Here is a 9,238-nt window from a genome sequence, read left to right on the forward strand (position 1 = left end):
TTAGTCTCAGTTGACATTCCTAATGGCAAAACCGATATCAAGAACTTCGCGTTTTAACTTTTCTTCACGTTCATTCAATTAAAAGAAAGCTTTCGGTTTGTAGTATATTTACTTGTAGAGATAATTCTTCGCAATCATCCATTCTTTGTAATCATTCATAGTAGACAGGAATGAGTAAAATCGTAGCAACATTGTTTGAATACCAAAGAACAACGTCACTAGTACATACACATGACTATCATGACTGTCCAAATCCTAAACCAAGATACTATTGGATTTTTCTCAGTTTTGTTCTCGCATTGTAACTTGTAATTATGGGCAAGAAAGTTCTTAATGTCCTACACCATGTTAATGAGTCGTCCTATGTCAAATGTGCCTCAAATTATAGTATTCAATTTGAATGGAATAATAATGGCACTTGTTGAATTTTATGTAACCTGAGATGTGTAACATAAAAAATAATTCATTTGACATTTAATATCGATTTTTGTTTTTAACAATTGAATGATTAGGATTAGGTTTCCAGTTACCATGGTATCACTCAAACATAATAAAGAAAAGCTTTCATCTTACTGTCAAAGGGCAATAGTCAGATATCATCTAGCTTGATCCTGCATTGCAATTCTATTTTGCTACATATTGTAAAACTTCCTAAATATAAAAGAGAAATTATGGGTACGATTTAGTAGGTAATTGTATTTTATACTCTTTAGGATCAGTGCAATATACTATTCTGTGTTGGGGAATGCATGAGGGTTTTTTTCTCCCCTTGCAGTCCATTTTTATAGGATCTATGTAGTGTACTTAAACTAATCTTTTCTTCAATTTACACAGCAACATGTTTTATTTTGCCCATTAACGGGATCGCTAAATGTTTTTATAGATTTGGTTTGCCAGTATACCCATATCAAAGCAATATTTCATCTTATTTTACCATTTTTAGACCAGCTTGGCACTTAGGATTACCAGTTTATCATGGCCCAAAGTTGTGAATATTTTGGAAGGTAATAGATCTTTGGGGGGTTGATCCGAAGTGTTCAGTGTTCACTGTGCTTTTTCTTTCTTTTATGCTTCAATTGCGAGGACTATTATTAATATTCCTGGTTGGCGTTTCATATAGCAGTTCGCAATTTACGAGCGATTTTACGAACGACTGGTGACTCTTAAAAATCTAGTGTCTAGTCGGCAATTCCATAAAATGATCAAACTTTTTGTACGTCCGACCACCATTTTTCTCAAGTCTACTTCACTTCATAAATAGACCAAGTCATGTTCAATTGAGAACATTACAGACTGTCAAAAGAAGAAGAAACCAGAGGCAGAAAATTTCATGAAGACCCCACATATAGGGGGTCCGACGTTTATATTTTAAGGAATACCACTTACCACAGGGGTCATCAGTCGATCCTAAAGCCGTTCGTATCATTTTTAAAAACACCCACCTGGATAGTAGATAATACTTCAGGTGGCAAACGTGCTGAGTTTTATTTTTCATCGTTAAAGATTTGCGTCGAGTTCTAGTATCCATACTAAAAACATTTTGGACCATTTAGGATTTGCTATAATTCGTATTTCCAATCGTATAAATATTTTTGGCCCACTCACCATCGAGAAAGAAACATTGTTCAAAACACGCTCGAAATCATCAATTGATACATGTATTTGACTCAATCGGACAAAGGACTCGTCTACGAACTGTATAAATTATTAATCACATCATGACACGGTCAATTGCAGGATTGTCATCCAGATGGGTTAAATTCGTATATCTTATTATGAAATGATTGAATATTGTCTTTCTAATTTCTTCTATTCCTTTCCATTCTGTGAAGAGAATAGGTCAACAATTTGACAGTGTTCTTTTGTGATAAGTGTGTATTTCAGTATTATGGTGAAGTGTTTTAACCGTTGTCGTTGATTATGTCAGATGACTATTTTGTGCCTCTCATGAGCCTTTCCTGTTCGTTTACCATGATTAAATGCTTTTGGTAAGCTTCACGCTAATCGAATATGTGGTTTTTCTTGTCTCCTGCAATCATATAATAAAAAGAACTTGAAGAAATTGGGCTTTAGGCTCAAACTTAACAGGCGAAGATTTTTTTCCAATCTAAACAATTTAATCTTTAAGGCGTTTAGCACTGTATAACTGTATAACAATAGCTTTGATCCAGCCGAGGCATGGCGGCTTGTCATTGTTCTAATCCCACCTTCACCCGACAAAGGAAATTATAATTGGTATAGTGTCGAAAATCTGTCTATCTGACGGTCAATCGGATTGGGTTCGGCCTAGCGACTAACCCGTCTCTGTGGTCTAGTGGTTAAGGCACCGGCGTTCAAAGCCGGGGGCCCGGGTTCGATTCCCGGCAGAGGCATTTTTTCGGCATCACCAATTTTTCCAAAGGGTAGATAGCTCTGCACGTACGTGAACCACCTATTAGGCTATGTATCAACTCAGCGGAGCCCGCCAATATAAAAGCCCTCTCGCGGTAGGTCGCCTAGCAATCTTGTTAGCGACGCATGTGAGCACCGTCTTGCTCACTCTCCAAAATGTATGCGATATTAAAATCCTAAAAACTAATGGAATCGTTAAAATTTAGTAAGGCTATGAATACTTATCATTTACATTGACTATCAGTGTATCAACCTATATCAGATTTACAAGCAAGTGTGGATAAGATTTCGAATTACCAGTAATTTTGATGAGTGATACAATATGCCAAAATTTATGAAAATATAGCGTAAATTTCATATAGCATTTCAAAATCGTTATTTTCAATATCTTCACAATTTTTCATTGTTTTAAAAAACATCTTATTACTTTAATTATAATTTTCCCGAACTGATAACGTTGGTAGGCTATTTTCTCCATCGCTTAAAAGGAAATGTCGGGCTTTCGAAATCAGGTTAATTTTTGTTATATTTCTAAAAGAAAATCGTTAGATTCGAGCTACTATACCGTTGTTCTCCCGAAGAAGGGTTATCATCTCATAATGTTGTGTAAATGATACATAACAATACAACTTACGAGTGTAGCAATCCATGTTGGATAACAGTTTTCAGTATGAGTTTCGTAATGAAGAGAAAAATTAGGTTCATTCTTAGCATGCTAGCCGCAGAATAATAAATTTTAGCGTGTGCAGACAGGGCTGATCGCCCTGACTGTCCGTTCGGATTGTCCAGTCCGATACCGCGTCGGGTTGTATATTCCACGTACCTTTTCCCCTTGCGATGACCACTGTACAGTTTTAGTGTTTAATTTTGATACTCAATCTGTGAAATCAATAGTTTACCGATATCTAAAAAAGTTTGGAATATACCTGACACATAAATTATTTCATTTTCGGTAATTATTATTTCTTTCCTGAATTACAAAAAGTCAAACTGCCTAGTGTCAAGAACATGAAGAATGTGTAACATTGACTGTATAGTTAAAAATTACATTATCAAGGGAAGGAAAATGGCGGCGCGTTTCGTGCGGATGTGATTTCCGTAGCGAGCAATTTCAGACAGGAATTATAACCGGTGACGAATCAAAGTGACATTAAAATTGTTGATTTTTAGCGATCTTTTTCTTCTGTGACACTCTGCTATACATCTATTTATTTACTGGAGCTATTTTTACGTACAATCATGGAATCTGCTTCACCTCTTTCGAAGAAGTTTAAGTTAAACGACGAGCATGTGGACGTAGCGAAACCTCTTCGTGACTCCCCCGGGATTGCCGGGGACACTGCAGTCAAAATCTCCTCAGCCAAGAGGGGCATTCTGCCATGCAGCTCGCCAACGCCCGCACCGCCCGGTGAGTTATCAACGAGTGAGCAGGCACCACAGTGGTTTATTAAGTTTTTCTCAGACTTTGAGGATAGACAGGATGCACGCATAGAGTCTATTCTCGATAGAAAGTTAGGAGATCTTACCTCAAAGGTCACCGAACACGAGGAGAAGATCGAAGGTCTGGGTTTTGAGGTTGACAATCTGAAAGCGTCTCTCAATTCATTGAAAGAAGAGAATGGGAAACTGGAGCAGAAGATTGACGATCTGGAGAACCGCTCCCGTAGAAACAATCTGGTGATTTTTGGTATTCAGGAATCCAACAAGGAGAACTGCAAACAGAAGGTAGCAGATTTCCTGAGGTTCGCAAATGTGCCGGATGGAGTCATCCAAGACATCCAGAGATGTCATCGTACGCCTACTTACCTCCCACAGCCCCAGGGAAATGTCAATTCATCAAGACATCCTAGGAGGATCCACCTAGGTTTTGCTTCTTACATGCTTAAAGAGAATGCACGGAAAGCTTGCATCGACAAGTTAAAGATGACCAAGTCAGTCTACAACGAGCAGAAGGTTTTCGTCGCAGAGGACCTGTCACACCGTGTGCTCCAGCTGAGGAAGAATAAGGCAGTCTCATTCAAGCGGCTGAAAGACGAAGGCAAAAAGCCATTCTTTGTTTTTCCTGATAAACTCTGCTACAGGGATGCGGACGGGAAGCTGATCAACGTATAACTGAACATTAAACACTACACACACTATAAGATTCCAGTTGTATTATCCAGTTTTTGTCACATTTGTTATGAAGAACTTCAACGCTGATATGAATTATTTACATGTAAACATGTATTGTGGGCAGTTTTGGCCTTACAATTTTTTGGTACTGTAGGCCTAATACTATTTCGCTTAAAAATATTTTTGTTTGTTGGTCATTTTTACAGTAAATTTTTTGGTTAGGTTTATCTGTTCGGATTGGTCTAGAAATGTTTCTTCCTTTTGTGAAGTGAATGTTTGAAATGATTTAGATTTTATCAGATGGTCATCTGTTATACAGTATTGATTTGAAAGCTTCAGAGGTATTTTTTATGCTTGCATATGTATATACTATTGCGGTTCGAATGTCACAGTATGCATTGCTGCTCAAATATTACAGAATACAGTTGGTAAGTCAGGTATTTTTTAAAAGAAAATCTATTTCCTGTTTGGGATTGCTATATCCCCTGTTGTTTGCATTTTTGGTTTTGGCTGTGATGTGATTTGAGGCCATCTCCTTCGATTTAGTGCAACCCATTTTTTTTGTTTTTTGGTACTGTAATTATCTTTATTCATGTTAATTTTTCCAATTTATTTTATGTTGTGGCAGAATGTTTTTTTCATTAGGAGTAGTGTGCTCAATGCAGTTTTCTTGTCAATTTGTTTTCACAGTGGAGTTCAACATACATGTACATGTAGTATTCAAATATCTTGGCTTTTAGTATTTGTGTTTAATCCAGATCCTACACCATGGCTTTAAAGTTGCATACTTTTAATTGTCGTGGATTGCAAGATTTTCATAAAAGAAAGAAGATTTTCCACTATTTGAAAAGTTTGGGTTCAGATATTATCTTCCTACAAGAAACACATTCAGATAAAAAAGATGATATGTTATGGAAAACTCAGTGGGGCGAACTGGCTTTTTTTTCAAGTTTTAATTCTGCCAGTAGGGGAGTAGCAATTCTTATTAGAAAAACTGTCTCTGTTCAGGTTCATTCTGTATTCAGTGACCCTGATGGGAGATTTATTGTATTAAAGGCATGTTTAAATGAATTACAATTGACTTTAGTTAACATATATGCACCAAATAAGGATGACCCAGACTTCTTGTTAAAAGTTTTTGCTGAAATAGATAAATTAAGCAGTCCCTTCCTAATCATAGGTGGAGACTTCAACTTAGTAACTAGTCCACTTGACTACCAGGGTACAAGACCACAGCATTCAAACAAAAATTCTAGTGAAATGCTCTCTATTTTAATGGAAGATATTGGACTAATTGATGTGTGGAGACACTTTCATCCTAACTTACGACAGTATACTCGTCACCAAAAATCCCCGAGGGCTTTATCCAGACTTGATTTTATTTTAGTTTCTAGTAACTTTATAGATAATTGTGTCAGTTCTAAAATAATTCCTGGAATACAATCTGATCATTCTATGGTACAAATTTTATTTAATGACAATCAACCCAAAAGGGGCAGAGGTTTTTGGAAAATGAATTGTCACTACCTTCATCACGATGATGATTTTGTTAAATTAATCAAGGATACAATCAATGATTTCAAAGAAAATCATAAAAATTCTGACTGTAATCCAAACATATTGTGGGACTCCCTGAAGTGTGTTATTACAGGTGTTAGTATGGAATATTCATCTAGGAAGAAGAAAGAAAGAAATAATGAAAAAAATAAGTTACTGCTTGACATTGATAAGATTAGACTTCAAATTTCCAATAATGTTCCATCTCCCAATGATGATTTTCTTTTGACAAAGTTAGAAGAACTTGAAGAAAAATTGAATAAAATTTATGATTTTGAGACAAAAGGGTTAATTACACGTTCCAGGGCTAGATGGGTAGAGGAAGGAGAGAAAAGCACTAAATATTTCTGTAATCTAGAGAACAGGGGCTGGCATAAGAAAAATATTTCTAGGCTTAAAGACTCTAATGGTAGCCTAGTAACTGACCCAGTTGGGATTTTAGGAGAAATCCAAAATTTTTATAGTAAGCTATACTCTTTTCAGGATGATGCTAGAGGATTAATTGATGAAAAGGAAATTAATGATTCTCTCTTTGATAAAATCAATATTCCACAATTATCTGAAGACCAGAAATCATTTTTAGACACCCCTCTTACAATACAAGAACTGTATAATGTCATTAAGTCCATGAGTATGAATAAAACCCCTGGTTTTGATGGTATACCTGTTGAGTTTTACATGGTATTTTGGCCTGATATAAGCGATTTACTTCTAAAATCTCTGAATTTCTCTTTACAAAATGGTATTTTGTCCCCTTCACAAAGGAATGGAATAATCACTCTCCTCCCTAAAAAGGATAAGGACCCTCTCCTCATAAATAATTATCGACCTATTACGCTATTGACAACTGACTATAAAATTGTGGCGAAATGCTTTGCAAACCGTCTTAAGCATTGTTTACAAGATCTTATCCACATCGATCAGTCAGGTTTTCTGAAAGGTAGGAATATTGGTCACAACATTCGATTAATTTTAGACATAATTGAGTACACTGAAACAAATAGTATTCCTGGATCTATACTGTTACTAGATATTGAGAAAGCTTTTGATAGTGTCTCCCACAATTTTCTATTTCTAACCCTAGAAAAGTTCAATTTTAGCAAAGATTTTATAGACTCAATAAAGACATTATATGCTGGTCGCCAGTCATATGTTTTGAATAATGGCTTCCTTACAGAACGCATCCCTATGGAAAGAGGAATTTTTCAGGGGTGTCCTATCTCTCCATATTTATTTTTACTTGTTATAGAGATCATGTCCCTTTCCGTTCGACAAAATAATTTGATTAAGGGTATCCTGGTAAAAAATCAAGAAGTCAAGATCTCCCTGTTTGCTGATGACTCTGTTTGTTTTTTGGATGGCACAGACAGTTCGTTTTCTCAACTTTTTGAAACCTTACGTAAATTTGGTAAATTTTCAGGGTGTAAAATAAATTTTAGCAAAACTGAAGCTGTTTGGATAGGTTCAAAAAAGGGAAATCAAGTTTTCCCTTATGCAGATCGTGGTATTTCATGGAAGAACTCTCAATTTAAGTGTCTTGGAATTACTTTTTGTCTGAATGTTTCCTTAATTTATGATCTGAACTACAAGGAGAAATTGAAAAAATTGGAGCAAACTTTAGACTGCTGGAGAATGAGAAACCTTTCATTAATTGGCAGAGTTTGTGTTATCAAAACCCTCGTGTTACCACAATTAATATATCTATTTTCGGTTCTCTCTATTAAATTACCCTGTTCCTTTTTTAAAACATTGAATAAATTGTTTTTTAAGTTTATTTGGAATGGAGGTAAAGATAGAATACAGAGAAAGATAATGTGTAATGATTATATTCAAGGAGGTCTCAAGATGGTTGACCCCCTTTCCTTTGCAACTGCTCAAAAACTTGTTTGGGTGAAATTATTACTAGATGATGATTTTGATGCTCCATGGAAACATATTGAAGTGTCGTGTTTGGAAAAGTTTAACCAAAATGTTCAATTTCTGTGGGAAACTCATGCTCCTGAGAGTGTATTAAATTCCTTGGGTAATATTCAACTAGCTGAATCTTTAAGAAGTTGGTACATTTTTAGAGAAGAAGCTACTATTGAATTTTATGACAAAAAGTTTTCTGAATTAGGCGCTTGTCAAATTCTGTGGTATAATAGATCAATTCGGTCTAAATCTAAATCTCATTTATTCTATCCATGTTGGTATAGTAAAAACGTTTTGACAGTATCTGATTTATTTGATCCACCTCTACCTGGCCATAAATTATTTGAAGAACTTATATTAGATTTTGATATCCCTGCTACAGACAGGAGGAAATTTAATTTTTTAATTAAAAATATACCAGAAGAGTGGATGAAGAATTTTGATCCTGATATGGTTGGTGTCCATGAAACAATTGTCCATAAGCTAGTAAACACTAAAAAAGTCCCCAGAAATACTTACAAATTATTGCTTGGTTCTCACACTCCAAACAAAAGATATGCTTTTTGGAATGAAAATTTACCTGTACCAGTTGGTATTGACTGGGGAAAGGTCCACAATACTAATTTCTTGTGCACTATTGATACCAAATTAAGGTCATTTTACTTCAAGATTTTCCACAAAGCAATTGCATTAAACGATTTTCTTTATAAGATTAAACGAAAAGATTCACCTAATTGCTCCCTATGTAATAAAAAGGAGGAAACAATGGTCCACCTTTTTTGTGAATGTGAATTGGTTACCCCAGTTTGGCAGAACCTTCTTGCTATAATTTCTCAGAAAAACAAATCTGTCATTATTGTAACCAACTTTGAAAAACTATTTGGAATCTGTAATGACAAATTCATTTCATATTTATTTTTGTTATTGAAATACCACATTTTCATTTGCAAATTCAAGAACCATCTTCCCAATTCATCAGCTTTCAGGTCCCTTGTTAAAAAACAGAAAGAAGTTGAATTTTACTTGGCAAAGAAGAAAAACAAACTAACTGCTCACTTTAAGAAATGGCGCTTTGAGATTTAATTTTCCCTTGCAATCCCCTGTGTAAACCTAAAATTAATACGTATTCTGCTTAAAAGTGTCTTTTTATTTCAGTTTTTGTATAAAATGCCACATCTAATGTTTGCCTATTCCCATGATACTGATAGTGCTGCATGTATATGTTCATTTACAATGTGATACTTGTATGTACTGCTATTATGTAAAC

The sequence above is a fragment of the Lytechinus variegatus genome, chromosome 15, assembly GCF_018143015.1.
Source record: "Lytechinus variegatus isolate NC3 chromosome 15, Lvar_3.0, whole genome shotgun sequence".
Classification (NCBI taxonomy): Eukaryota; Metazoa; Echinodermata; class Echinoidea; order Temnopleuroida; family Toxopneustidae; genus Lytechinus; species Lytechinus variegatus.